General features: G+C 32.7%; 1 long non-coding RNA gene across 1 annotated transcript; it reads left to right on the top strand.

Moving 5' to 3' along the window:
- The first annotated feature begins 5,610 nt into the window (after positions 1–5,610).
- Positions 5,611–7,480, top strand: LOC148763498 (uncharacterized). The gene is made up of 3 exons (XR_016025036.1): positions 5,611–5,753; positions 6,403–6,486; positions 7,356–7,480. It is a non-coding gene; the product is annotated as an uncharacterized LOC148763498 (long non-coding RNA).
- Positions 7,481–16,184: the final 8,704 nt, after the last annotated feature.

The following is a 16,184-nucleotide window of genomic DNA, read 5'->3' as shown; positions in this document are numbered from 1 at the left end:
CGATGCAAAGGGTAACGAAGGCATATTAACTTCCTATGCTTTTCAAAACGCCTAATTTTCTACGAGTAAAACCCATATTTTGTTCTTTTCTTTAATGAATCGATCAAGTTTTGAAAGAAGAAAAAAAACCCTAAAAAAATTAGGCAAAAAAAGATTAAGGAAATGAGATCGGTGAAAGGAGAAAAAAGGGAAGGAAAAAGATATGTTGTAGGCACTAATTGAAAAAACCTTATTCTGTTCTTTTCAATGCATTTTTTTTGTTGGGTAAGGATTTTTCACTATTTAAAAAAAAATGAATATTTAATGTACATTAAAATAAATTTATAATTAAAATTTTGATGGCTTTAAATTTAGATAAGATGTATGAAAATTGATTAATAAAAAAATTGATTCTAAATTTATTTAAAAGTACATGTGTTAATTAGTCTAAAATGCAAGTACATTACTTAATTATATATTTGCACATGTGTTAGTCTAAGATGAAAGTCATAAATAACCATGGCCCATGGTTGCATATAAAGAATTAATATATATATATATATATTTGCACCAAAGTTTATGCTTAATATCATATATTAATTAATATTAATATATAATTTATATCATTTAAAATATATAATTACATGTCATTTCACATTAATTAATACAAATTTAGATATATATATTATCAATTTTAAATATTTATAAAAACTCAAATATAGTATACAGAAAAACTAAAACATAATATTTTTATTTTATCCAAATTAAAGTATTTAATTTTTTGTTTGTGATTTGGATACAAGGCTTTTCTATTAAGCAAAGCACAACTGTCCATGTTTGGAAGAATGGTTACTGGGTCTTGTTTTTTTGCTACCCGGGAGGATGATTTTAAAGGTGCTAAGATGTGTGATTTTACCTTCGTACTTATTCTACCGTGGATGTTGACTTAAAATTCTAGTGGAGGCAATTACTAATTAGATACGTTACTACTCAACATTCTCCTTGATTAATTTAGGTTTTATTCTTGATTGTTCGTTGCTTAGATTTTGGGAAGCTGAATTCAAATTTAAAAAGGTGATTAATTCTGAATTGATCTCCTTTCTTGACTTGGATATTGAGTCAAGGTTGTGGAAATTACGTTGTGTGCTGTTGTTTTAGTTATAGGACGTGTTTTGTGGCTATTTTTTAAACAGTTTTAATTATAAGGAAGGAGTGTGTAAATTAATTGATAACTAGAACATGATGTAAGGCTTTATTTTAGACATGATTCATATTGTTGCTTGGTTCGAGCAGCAGTTGAATTACATATCTTTGTGGCTAATGCTGATGGTCAATGTTTTGAATATATGCTGAGGGTTTTTGATGATATATGAGCTCATTTAAAATTTGTATTTTAGGCTTGAATATCCCCAATTTTGGGCCTATTTTGTATGGGATTTTTTCTTGCTTTTATTCTCTTGTAACTCAAAGTCTGAAGACTTATTTTTGGTTTTGGCACATTACAATAAAATTACATACCTTTCAAAAAAATTTTATAAATATTGTTGAAAATAACCTTTGTGACAGATTTTCAATTACAGATTTGTGACCACCAATTTTATTTTTAATTTAGCAAGACGTCTCTTTTTACCTCAAAATTATTTGTCACAAATCCGTCACTATTTTTGTTACAAAAATATAATATTAAATTAAACTAATCCCTCTAGCAAATTATTCTATCATAATAATCTATAACTATACTTAAATTGATCACATGTTATTTACTTGGGCTACTCGAATTAAATTTCGGTAACAATTTTGTCACTAAATAAGAAATCATAATATTGTAACAGTTTCTGCCAAAATAAAATTTTCGCGCCCAATTAATTGTAACGGATATAGTGACAGATTTAACATACCGTCACAATTTTGTTACGAACCTGTCACTAAATCTGTCACAAACTCTCGGAACAAATTGTCATTAATTCTGTTACAAAACCATCACAATTCTATTACTATAAGTCATTATCTATGATAGAAAAATAGTAACAGAAAATTTTCTGTCATAGTTGCTCGATTTTCTGGTAGTGTATATATAACTATGATAATTATAACATATTAATACGTAGGATCTTTACTATCATATATTAATATTAGTATTAAGTTATATCAGGTAAAATATATATACCTGTAATTTCATATTAATATAGGTTTAAAAATATATATAGTTAATATTAAATTGTTATGATTACAATTTATATATGTACATATAACAAACTAATTAATATATTCTAAGTATATTATTAATTAATTAGTGTACTATCATTCTTCTTAATAATTTATATTAACTAATATTAGTACATCAAGTATTTTTATTTTTATATAACTTATATATATAGTTATATATTTATAAATACCCATGATTTCAATTATTAAAATTATAATATGAAACTAATCACAAAGGATGGCATACTCAAAGTAGTATTAGAATTACCAATATAAATATATGATTAATGTAAAGCATGATGTTATAATGTTATATATAATTACAAAGTTTGTATAATTAACAACTAATTGTAAACAATATATATGTTATAAAAACTAAGGTAATAACTTTATTGTAAAATTATTAAATGTAATCATATAAATAAAATTTATTATAAGTAATACTAATGCTTACATATAAATTAGATATATGTATATTATAATTAACTAATTCATATATAATTATACAATGATATATATTTACATAATATCAACTATTACAAAATATTATTATTATATATATAGTTCTAATAATTATAACATATTAATATGTATCCATATAAAATGTTAATATATTATATTACTATGATTCTAATTTATATACATATAATAAACTAATATATTTTAAATATATTATATATTAATAATTTTACTATATGTAGTAGTCTTCTTAATTTATATTAACTATAGTATTAATACCTAAAGTATTATTAGTTTTTGTTTAATTATGTATTAGATTTCATCATGTCTTTTTATGAAATTAAAATTTTTATTATGTTATTTTTATAAACATTTTATATATAGCATTACTGAATTGGGAATTGTTATATAATATTTATGATTTTATTATAAGTTTTCAAAATATATCAAAAATAATAACCAAAGGAAAACATATTTAAATATTTAAAGCCACCAAACTCACTATGTATATTTTTAATTTTCTTAATATAAAGGATTAATAAAATTTAAAATAATTATTAATATATTTTTTAAAAAAATAAAAAAAATAGTAATACTGACGAAATTTTTCTACGGAATATTCTATTGGAAATTTCAGCTACTAAAACTTTCCGATGGAATAATTTTCGTTGGAAATTTCTGTCAAAAGTTCCATTGGAAAATTTGACGGATTAATTTTTTTTCGGCCAAAACTATTTTCGACGGATTGTCAACGGAAATGATTCCGTTGGAAAATTTGGTGGGATTATTATTATTTTTTTGCACCAAAACTATTTCCGACAAATATCCAACGGAATCATTTCCATTGAAAAATTTCGTCGAAAATCCGTCAATACAAATAAAATAAATTTCTGTCGGATATCAATCAGAAATTTCCAATGGAAATTTTTCCACTGGAAAGAGTTAGTTTTTTGTAGTGGATGACAAAATGCACGATTCTACTCCTATATGAATGAATTATGTTATAATTGGTATTACATTCTAGGTATTTATTCATTTTAAATCAATAATAATATCTTTTTATTTTACTATGTAGAAATCTTTCAAAAAGTAAAAAATAAATGGCATAATGCTCAAATAAGCCCCTAAACTATTTAAGAAAATTTAAATAAGTTCTTATCCCTATACTTTTATTTTGGGTGACATAAGCCCTTGTGATTAATAATTGACTAATTGCCATTAGTCAAAATACCACTTATAATTTTATATCTATATGGCACTAACATGTTGTTGATGTGAAAGGTAAAAAATGTCACATGGACATGTTGTCATGCCAAATTAACATATCATGTTATTATCAATAGTGATATATTAGCATTCTGCTTCATCATCAATTATAATATATTAACATGTTACATCAACTCCACGTGGTATAAAATGATAAATAGTATGTTGACTAAGTCAATTTTTAGTCATAAGGGCATATTTGACACAAAATAAAAAATATAAAGGCTTATTTGATTCAAAATAAAAGTATAAGGGTTTGATTGGATATGAAAAAAGTATAAGGGTTTATTTAAATTTTCTTGAATAGTTTAGAAGCAATATTATGCCAAAACAAATAGTAAGAAACCAAAAGAAAAATATCAATCAAATAGAGATGTGTGTTCTATTAATGATGCAAAAACTTAATTCTAAAGATTATCCTATTGTAATTTAAGCTATAACAATGTTGTCGTTTTAGACTCGATTAAGCTGGTCAACTAGGCGAGATATTGATAGGGTGATTCTGATTTTTTGTATAGAATGTCCACGTACAAATTGGATGTCTCTTTACCAACAAGCATTGATGTAGTTTTCATGGACAGATTGAAATACCCCATACTTTGATATGGTGATAAATAAAGTTGATTGAATGCAAATTGAGGTCAATTAAAATGTTTAGAAGTGATAAAAGACGAAAGGAGTAGTTTAGGATAAAATGTTTCGCAAGTGAGAAAATAATAATAAAATAATAATAATTTTATCGGAGGAGAATTTGTGAGATAAAAGGCGATTTGGAAGTCAAGTGAGGCATAATAAGGTATTTTTGGTACCAAGGAGACAAGATAAAATTTTTAGAATAAAATAATATTTTATTAATAAAATAATATTAAAATATTAATATTTAGCCGGATGTCGAAGTCAATCAAGAAGGAGGATCATATGGTTGATCCAAGTGGGGGAGAAGATGACAAGCCCGACTCTACAGAAATATTTGTGATGACATACATGTGGTGGATAGCATGTTTACATGCTAAGAGAGTCTTGAAAAATTTACAAAAGTCGGTATTGTACCTAGAGGTACAATAAAGTTGATTTAAGCCTCGAACTAGATCAAATAGAGAATTTACAATGAAATTAAGAATTTTAAAGTCCCAGAATGGGTTAATATGGTGATTCGGAGTTCGAGGATCAATTTGGAGTCAAACTGAAATTTTCGCTATCCAAGGGCAAAATGGTCATTTGCCACCTGGAGACAAAATGGAAATTTTTAGAAAAGATTTTTGGTCCCATTTGACTTATTGGAGTAAGATTTGAGGTTTAGAAGTGAAAAATTTTAATTTCGGTATAATTTGGAGTAAAAGGGTAAAATGGTAATTTTACCATTCGAAATCGAAAATTTAATTTTTTGAAAGGATTTTGATCAAATTTAATTATTTGGAGTGTGAAATGAGTATGAGGAGTGAAAATTATGCATTATGGAAAATTTTCAATTTTTGGGGTAAAAATGTAATTTTTGAAAAGTTCGGGGGCAAAAGTGTAATTTTGAAAAATTTACTCCACCAAAACTTTGGAAAAATCTGGAAATTTCACTTAAGACTTGGATAAGTCAAAGGGAATGCATGGTGAAAAAAATAGGACAAGTGGATGGCTAGAAAAAAAAATGAATTAATAAAATATTTAAAATATGAATAAAATAATATTATTTCATTAAACAATAAAAAGGCATAAAAAAAAATCAGCCCACCCATTCTTCTTCTTCAACATTCGGCCAAGCAAGAAACAAGAGAGAGAAAGGAGAAAACAAAACCCTAGAGAGAGAAAATCAAAGAAAAAGTGTGAATTTTCAAGGAAATTAAGTGAAAAAGGTGAGATTTTTTCTATTAAGCTTGAGTTTTCTTATTCCCAAGCATTTCTCTTTATTTTCCATGATTAAATTACATGTTTTCATGATGAATTCAATTCTGAAAAAATGGGTTAGGAGAGAGAAAGTTGTTGGATTTATTTGATTTTAATTTATGTTAGTGTTTTTAGTTAGTTTAGCATATTTAGAAACAAAACAACAAGAAAAGAATTTATTTTCTCCCCCAACCATTAATGGCTGAATTTACCATGTAGTGAGTGAGGATGAGTTTGATTTTATTCTAGGAGAATTGGTTAAGGAATAATGAATTATGAGCCTAGAAAAATAATGGGAATTTTCGGAGCAAAAATACGAATTTTTACCCACTAGGGGTATTTTCGTAATTTTCTGTTGGGACTGATAATTTGCATCACACTAAGGGACATTAAGTTAATTTGGGTGCAATTGAGGTATAGAAACTGAAAATAATTAAATTGGAGTTTAAACGAACCCGTTAGGAATTTAATCGGGTGATAAGACGAATTAGGCTAATACCGGATTTAGATAGTTACCAGTGCATTTTTGCATTCCATATCATGCATTGGTAGTCCAAATTAGTTTAATTTTGATTTAGTACCAACTTAGTAAAATTCTCGATTTTGTACTGTGTCAAGGTGGTGAGTCCTCCAGTAAAGGCAAGGAAATTGCATCCGAGGACCAGTAGACAGAGTGCTTCGAAAGTCTGCATTCTAGACATAGTGAGTAAACTTATTATCGTCTTAATTATCTATAGTAGTTTTATAAAACTGTGTGATTTTATGGAAAATGGGTTTAAATGGTAAATTGCTATGTTTTAGGAGAAATTGTGATTTTATAAAATGATTTTATAAATTTGCTGAAAAATCGAATACTGGTTTTGAAAATAGAGTAATTGGAGACTGTCTGCTTGTGTTGTAAATTTATGGTTTTAAATTGAATGGCTTATGACAATATATGAGCATGAATGGCTAAATTGATTTTGGTGTCAGAATTATTTGTATTGTGTATTCAGCCTTGAGAGGCTAGATTGCGATAAATTGCCATGTCATGCTAGAATGAATTTTATTAAATTGGTGGAGTATATATTAATTATTTACTGCAGAGGGGGTTCCGTGGACCAGCCTATTAGAGGGGCACGGTAAACTCCATTATATTATTACCTCGAACGGAGAGGCGCGTAGGGTATCTCCTGGGGTAAAGCTTAGGGTTCACTTCACGCCAAACCACCACGTGAAGGGGAACTCAGCCAACGCCAAGGAACGGCTGTATTTTTCTCAAACTAAAATATATTTTAAGTGTATACAAAATTTTAATAGCCTTGGCGGACTCGGTTAGATGCCCTGCGCAAGGTATCACCGAGTATGAGTTTTGGCACGAGCCAAAGTTTTAAGAAATTCATAAGCCAAGTTGATTACTCGATTTATATGGATTGATTTTATTTGGTTGAAATGAACTGAAAGGTAATGAAATTATGGTATGATGACTTATTTTAATTGTCTCCATTTACTCGGCTTTAGATACTTTAGATGGTATCTGTTTACTCACTGGGATTATAAAATCTTACCCCTTCTTCCTATACATTTTTCAGGCTCAGGACAGTTTGTAGATAGTCGAGTAGGACGAGAACTAAGCTCGGAACTGCATTATAGAAAGTAAGAGTTCACAGTCTTACATCCTCTTGGTCAATTGGAGCCCACGTGTCATTGCAGATCAAAACTTATGTTTTGGTTATCTGTATTTCTATTCATACAATTTTTACTTTACTTTCATGTGCGAAAAATTATTTACGAATATTTCTATAAAAATTTATTTTATGAGAAAATAGAATATTTTATTTATTATTTTTGAATAGTACTAGTTGTCAACAATTTGCTTTCAAATGAACGTTTTAGATACTTAATTTTTTTAAATCATTAAATATATATTTTCTGCTTACCTATTACATTTTTAGCAAGTTTTGAGATTTTTGACGAAAAATTTCGAAAATGCCCCTATGAGCCAGAAAATAATATTTTATTGTTCTTATTTGAAAATGACTTATGATTTTTTTAAATGCGAGATTTTATAATTGTTGCTCACCGGGGAGATGCGAAAGTTGATGCTAAGCCTTACGGGGTTTCGATCGACATTCGGGGTGAAGAATGTTTGTCGAGGCTTCGCGGCGATTGTCACGGGCCCGATGGGGAGTTCCGGGTCGTGACACAGACAGTGGTAACTCTGCGTTTTTTGTTCATGCAGGGAGCTACAGGTTTGGAAAAACCTGTATTTTGTAAACCCTCTCATAGTTAATGAAAATTGATGCTTTTCAAAAAAAAAACCCAATTAAGAAATTAATTACTAGCTTAATTTCTTTCTTTTTTTATTTAATTTGGGAAAGAAATGGGAAAACCATTTACATCAATCTAGGTCAGGATACACTTAGAGAGTATGTAAATGGAAATGTGCTACTACTATTAGGAAGAAAATCATAAATGTATAACCTCAAAGGTAAGTTGTCATGGTGAGTGGCTAGCCAATCTGCACATTAATTTGCTTCACGATGGACGTGAGAAATGGTGCAATCCGGTAGTTGTTGAAGGAGTTCTGTGATACTCTTAAGCAGATGCTTGTTCGGATCTAAGTTGGAGTTATGATTTGATCATTTTTGAATTGCCAACAATGAGTTGACTCCACTTGAACTTTTTTGTAACCCTTATCCGAACACAGCTTGAGTCCCCAGTATAAAGCCCATAACTCTGACATTAAGGCAAAGGATATACCAACTTTGTATGTGAATCCTAAGCTCCAACGTCCGTTTTCATCTCTAAGTAGTCCTCTCGATGCTACCAGACTCGGTTGACCTGTAACGCTCCCATCCACATTAAGCTTAACAAAGGAGTGTTGTGGAGGTTGCCATGCTATTAGCATTTCCTACTTCATTGGTCTGTGGTGTCTTCTTAAATTATCCTATACTTCTTTTGCTTTGGTCCGTATTTGTTGCCATGCATTTTTGGGCCATTCAAAGGAATTATCACACACTGCTAGATTTCTCCATTCCATAACATCCATGTAGTGTAAGAAAAAAAGATTCCCCATGGTATTCCCTCCAATACAAATGTACTTCTCATATTAACCAGCACTCAATTCTTCAAGTAAGAATTAAAGAATGTACCTTTAAATGCCACGAGGATAATCTGAAGCCATAAGCTCTTACTAGAATTGCAATCTCTGACTGCATGAAGCTGCGATTCTTCTTGATTACCACAGCGGGAACACAATGCTGAGATTCCCTAGTTTTTCTTAGCTAACCAAGCTGCTGTCAGCAAAGAGTCATGCATTAACCTCTAGAGGAATAAACGCACCTTTTTAGAACTAGTGAACTGCCAGATATGGTGTCAGTGATTCTCCTTCGAATATAGATTTTTGGATTGCAATTCGTATGCTAATTTCACTGTAAATTCCCCATTACTCATTGGTAGCCAACAAAATACATCATCTTCTGTATTCGTAGGGTCAACCATTACTACTACTATCATTAAGGATATTTGTCTGGGGAGTTCCTATTCAATTTGCTCCCAATTCCATCTACCAAACTCATCACAATAGCTAGCTACATGTAGCTTAATTTCCATTTCAGATAAATCCTTGACAGTGTGGTCAATCAACGGTCTGCAACTAACAAAACATCTGTCTAGAAATTTATTTGTTGGCCATTGACTATAACCTTCCCCATGCCCTCTGCTAATGCTGACCTACTATTTAATATGCTCTTCTAAACATGTGAATCCATTACTTTGGCCTGCACTATCATAAAGTTCTGGCCGTGAAGATACTTATCCTTTAATAACTCAACCCATAAGCTAAGTTTGTTCTGCCATATTTGCCATCCCATTTTTCAATAACGCTAAATTGAATTGTCAAGAATTTCGAACCTGCAAACCGCCTTCCTCTTTCCTTGCACAAAGTTTGTCCCAGCTCAGAGCATGAATTTTCCTTGAAGACCCTGAGTGCCCCCAAATGAAATTAAGTTTAGCCAATCTATTTCTTGTATTGTGCTTTTTGGAAGATAAGTTGTTTGCATTAGATATGAGGTCATTGTACTGGTTACTAATTGCACTAAAGATAACCTGCCTGCTATTGAAAGATTTTTATTGCTCCATCTATCCAAGCACTGTTAATCTTGATAACCAATTCAGAGTATGTATCCTTCGTTATTCTTCCATGAGTCATTAGAGTGCCGAGATACTTCCCAAAATCTTTAACTAAAGGTATTTTTGCAACATTGCTGAGCAAACTAGCTTGTGAGCTGTTGATATCTGACGATACCAGAATTCTTGACTTTGATAAACTAACCTTTCGCCCTGAAGCCTTACAGAAAGCATCGAGAGTTTGTATCATAACTCTCATTTGTTTCGTTGTAGTTATTTCGAAGAGCCTGAGGTCATCGGCAAAACAAACATGGGAAAAAGCAGGCCCCCTTCTTGTCAACTGTAGCAGCTTCCAATGACCTTTTCTTACTGCATTATCAATTAAATGGGATAACTTTTCCAAGCAGTGCACAAATAAATAAGGTGAAATTGGATCTCCTTGGCGAATGCCCCTAGTAGGAGTAACTAGTAGGAGTAAAGACTTCTGAGTTCTCTCCATTCCAAATAATGGAAAAGGTTGGGTTTTTGACAATGAACATTATAAGAGTTATCCACTTCATTGGTAAGCCAATTTCCTCCAATACTTTGTTGCTAGCTAAAAATAATAATAATCTTGCCTATGCAATAAGTAGATATGCTCAAATTGAATGTAAATTACTAGCAAAGACTTCGTGCAAGTGTACACGGTCGTGACAAGTAATAAGTGATGAGTGGGATGTCAAACCTCTAAGAGTTGGTCTAATGATTGCTGCTAATTACCAAATTTGATACAAGCTAACCTTATCCAAGAAATAAATTTTTGGTCTATGACTAAATAGAAAAGGTAAACTAATTAACAAAAATCTACTCTAAGTAATGCAATTAATAAATGGAAATGGAATCAATGATCTAAGAACCTAGGATCATGGTGTCCTCTATTACTTCATTTGGAATTGGTTTTGATTGGTTATTTAATCTCAATGGAATTTGATATCAATCTAGGATCTTAAGTTGTGTGTAATCCTCTATCAAGGTATTACACACTTGCCTAATCTATTTGCCTCCTTATATGCCTATAGGATACAAATAATTTAAGCTCTTGAAGTTAAGGAATTCCTACTTAACTAAGTGTGGCAATTAGTTGTATTTCTACCCTAACTACACATCAAAACACTCACATTCATTCTTTTTTTAGTGTTTTGAACACACTTTACTCAAGCCTAAGTCTAAATTAGATTAACTTTTTCAAGGGTCATCCAAATACTCAAACTCAATTAATTGGTGATCAATCAATTAAATGAACAATAGATTCCAGCTTGAATAAACATCAAGATTTGCATTAAGAATAAACACCCAACCAACCAATTTCCAAACTAAATAATAGAGTTAACCATAATCCTAGATAAATGAGATTAGCTCAACATTTCAAAGAAATAGGGTACACAATACAACAGTAAAAGCATAGTTTTACAAAATGAGAGAGAGAGAAAGCTTCAAATCTAGAGAGAGAGAGAACAAAATAATCTGTTGTAGCTTTTTAAAATCTCCTCCCCTTGAATCTTCCTTCTTTTCCCGTTTTGTTGCAGCTCCTCTTGCCAAAAATGTCTCCGCCAAATCTCTTGTTTTTCAGTGCCAAAGAATTCTATTTATAGTCCCCCTCATTCAGCCTTGACCTAGGATCTCGAGCCCAAAATATTCCTCTTCTCTGGCATGTTCTCGCTGCAGTGAGCTAAAGCTGATCTTGCATGGTGTTGACAAGTTCCTCATTTTCGTTGCAGCGAGATTGGATTCTCGCTGCAGCGAAAATCCTTCTGCTTCTTTGTGCTCTGTTCTCGCTGCAGCGAAAATCCTTCTGCCTGGACAATTTGTTGCTACAGCTTTGATCCTTTCGCCAACATGCTCTCCTCCTTTAAGCCACCAAGTGCAGAGTTGATGAGGTCCACTCTTTAGCTTCACTTTCAGCCACCATTCCTTCAAAATCAAAGAAAAGTTGAATGATCAAAGGTTGCATTGAGGGGAGTCCTGGTAACACAAATGAAGATTAAATTGCTTTCATGACACTAAACATCCTAAAAATTAACTCCTACTAAAAAGTATGAAAATTTGGTAAGAACTATGCTGAAAATTAAAAGAATAAGTTCAATTCATGCTCCACAAAATTGTATGATAACTCTATGTAATAGAGTTATCACACCCCCAAACTTACTCTTTTGCTAGTCCTCGAGTAAAACTTAAAATAATCTGAGAAACTTAAAACTAAAATTCTAGACGATGAATTCATTGCACCAACACAAAGATCACTTTTAACTCCTCATAAGTTACCTAATGTTCCAAGCACACAGCAAATCACAATTATTGTTCAAGTGCATGCATCAACAAAATTGCAAGCTCATTTTCAGTTGGTTTCCTGTGAGTGTGTGTAAAATTTCTTGCAATACATATCATGTCACTCAGATTAGTTTATACTCATGCAAGAATTTAAATTTTCAAGAGTTTCATAAGTTTGCTCTTCGTTTCTCTCTCCATTAATGTAGGCTAACACGCAGTCAAAGATCCTTAGGACTTTTCTAGCTTGTAATGAGTGGCTCGGGTTAAGGTATGATAAAGGATCAATTGTAGCTCAACTCGCCCTAAGCACATGATTATTCTAAGATTTCTGACAAGCCTTACCTCTCACTTTTCCCAATCACTACCTTTTTTCTTCAATTCATCATCCTCTAAATTCATCAAACACACTCTTTCTTCTCTTTTTTTTTTTTTTTTTGTATTTGAGTATGCACCCCTAAACTTATGTCATTTAGTGGTAAGTAATGGGGTGTTTTTTTTTTTTTTTAGAATAAGTGAGTTGGTGACCCCACTTATTTACCCTTTTTCATCATGTCTACCTTCACAACATCTCCTAGAATTGATCTATGTGCTTAAGAGTGATGGATGTTAAGAGTGGGGATTTCATTTACAAGTTAAGGCTTTTTACTGAGTGTGATGAAAGAAAGGAAAAATTTTGGCTCAAACAAGGGTGACTAGGGATATAATTGTAATTGGTAGGCTTGAAAAGCTCAATCGGTCCAACGGCCTAAGTCATCTCCTTAACTAGGTTTAGCCTAAGATTTCGCCTCGAGAGAAACTAAAACAAATTCTAAAACTCATGATTTATAGACACCCTCACATTCGCATAAACATTCTCTAAGTGATCACAATTAGTTAAAGCAAGAAATTAGTGCACTAGAAGATGAGCAAACATAACCTACAATGATGCTTAGCATTCAAGCTCAACAAAACACTTAAACCATATTCATAATCACTATGAGCAATAGACTAAAAGGTAACTAATTTTCTTCATCGGATCAGTAAATCTAAGTTATTGATGCAATGAACCATTAAATCCACATTTGCAGAATTTTGAAAAACTGACTTGAACTTAAAAAGAAACCAACAATTTAAAAATGAAGTTTTAAAATTCTAAAAACAAAGACCTCTAAAATAAAGAAATTTTAAAACTCTCCCCCTAACTTAAATCTAACATTGTCCCCAATGTTAAATAAAGTATAAGAAAGAGTACTCCCCTTCAAAATGAGTCATTGTCCTCCTCCTCGTTCTCCTCATCGGTTGTCTCCTCTGTTGGTTGAGGGAAATTAGACATCTCTATGCCCATGTGCTCTACCATAACTCGTAACATCTGCTCCATATTTCGCACTGTTTGCTCCAAGCGGTTGATTCGTTGAAGCAATGTCACTGGTCTGCTACGCAATGCAGGCCTTGGTGGAGCCGATGAGCTAGCACCGACAGCTTGAGATTGTGAATGCTGCATCCTCTGCACAATCCCACTGTCTAATGGGGCTTTTGGGTGCATAATTTCCTCGTAGGAGCTCTATTGGACACCCGCTTGTTTACACAAAGCAGTGATGAGTGACGTGTACCAAATACCATCCCTAGCTGAACCAGCAGTACGAAGAATGTTAGAGAAAATCAATTCACCAATGTTCAAGGATTTACCTAAGAGGATGGCATAGATCAAGATTGCCCGGTCCTTGGTCACCTCACTTGTAAGTTGTTCGGTAACAACTTGGCTGAGACAAAGTGGTGCCAAACCTTGTATTTCTTCTTCAGTGCACTAGCCTTGAATGTTGTCGGAACCCCCCTAGCCAGTTTCCATGTTGTCTCGAGGTTTCCTAGCAAACTAATAACCTCCTCTAGGTCCACCTCCCCACCAATATACTGAGTATACTCATCATTTCCTATGCCAGGGGTGTTGTAGAACCGATTGATTGTTTGGCTATCAAATGGAACTCTTTTCCCTCTACAGAATGCCATTCCACCTTCATGCTCTACCATATTGGCATAGAATTCCCTAACTACAGGAATGACAGTTGCCTTGGGTTGTGCACAAAAAGTGCGCCATTGTCTTTCCCTCACTATAGCTGAAATGAAATTATATGTAATTTGAGGCAGGTTAATCCCTCTCTCTGTAATTGGGGATTTATCCAACAACGATTGCGTGTGTCGGTGTAAAGCCTTTGCAGACAAAAACTTTGTTTTGTCGAATCTCGCACTGCCCGTCCTAACTCTTTTGGGTGTCATAATTTCCTTCAAACTCTCAAATTCACAATGCCCTATTTACAATTGTCACTAGCAACACCTACTAATCACAAATTGTTTATCACAATTGAACTCCCAATTCACCAGCCTCAAATAATCTAAACTAAATCTCACCAATCAAAAACTCAATGAAAATCCCCTTCCAATAGCCTTAGAGTCTCACTAATTCAACTAATTCAACAGCCTTACAACCAAAAATTGTGCAGCACATTGAAATTAACCAATCACAATCAACAAACCTCAAATGATAGAATTCTTAATTAACAAACCTCAAAATTAACCAATCGTATCACTAAAACTCTATCAACTCTTACCAATTGTACCACAACTCCTAAAGTTATTCCAAATCCAATAGAAATCAATCACCAACAATTCCACACAAGCAATTTCTTCCAAATTGAATAATGTAGGCAAAAACTTACCCAAACCGTGAGTTTTGATGAAAAACCTTGCCTAAAACTTCAAAAATTCAGAGTTGGGGACAAGAATTTAGTGTTTTGTGAGGATTTGGGCAATGGGTGAGTGGGAGGTTTAAAGTTGAGAGAGAGAGAATCAGGAGGAATTAGGTTAGGGCTAAAAATTTAGAAGAAAATGGAAGAAAGGGGAACAGTCGGGCCCTTTATAATGGGTTAGGCCCGACATCTCGCTACAGCGAGAACCCCATTCTCTCTGCAACGAGAATTGCAACGGTCAGGAGAAAAATATTTCGCTACAGCGAGCTTGGGACCTCACTGCAACGAAAAAGTCTTTGGAAAATGGGGGTGCAATCTCGCTGCAATGAGCTAGAGTTCTCGCTGCAGCAAGAAAGTTTTTGGAAAAAGATGCAGCACAAACCAAATCTCGCTACAGCGAGCTTGGCTTCTTGCTGTAGCAAGAAAATTTCTAGAAAATGGGCCCAAATCTCGCTTTAGCTCGCTGCAAGGAGAAACTTTTTGGAAATGGGGGTTTAGACTCGCTGCAGCGAGTCTGAAGTCTTGCTGCAGCAAAAAAACCTTCTGGAATTTGAGTCACAATTTAGCTGCAGCGAGTTTGATTCTGGCTGTAGCAAAAATCTTTCTGTTTCTCTCCCTTTTTCTGCCATTGTTCTCTCTGCAGCGAGATTGGGTTCTCGCTGCAGCAAGAAACTTTCTATTTCTCAACTTTTTTTCTACCTTAATTTCTTTGCAATGACCCTCTTCTTCTTGTCAAACAAAATTTTAAAAACAACAAAGTTAAAACTATAGTGCTAAGCGTAAAATTGATAGGTAAATGAGATCAAAAATGGTAATATCAAAGTAAAATGGAAGAAATAATACTAAGGGGTAAAAATGGAAAAAGATAAAAATGTAAGCATTCAACAACCAAATGATTAAATTTTAAAACAAGAGATTAAGGAATAAGGAACTTGGGTTGCCTCCCAAGAAGCGCATGCTTTAAAGTCTTTAGTTGGACTTTTTGAGTGCTTAGTGAGGGTCGCCTAAGTGGATTGATGGGCGTTCATGATCAACGTCCCCTCCAAAATAGTGCTTCAAACCTGTCCATTAACCTTGAATGTTGCATTTGTCTTACTGTCCAGCACTTCCACAACACCGTGTGGAGAAATTTTTGAAACAACAAATGGCCCTGACCACCTCGACTTTAGCTTTCTCAGGAATAGTTTCAAGTGAGAATTGAACAGCAACACCATTTGCTCGGGCTCAAAGCTTCGTTCTACTATCTTCCTATCATGCCATTGC

Source organism: Theobroma cacao, chromosome 3, assembly GCF_053813885.1.
Source record: "Theobroma cacao isolate CCN51 chromosome 3, ASM5381388v1, whole genome shotgun sequence".
NCBI lineage: Eukaryota > Viridiplantae > Streptophyta > Magnoliopsida > Malvales > Malvaceae > Theobroma > Theobroma cacao.
Note: the sequence above shows the minus strand (reverse complement) of the source record. Positions and strands in the feature narration are given on the sequence as shown.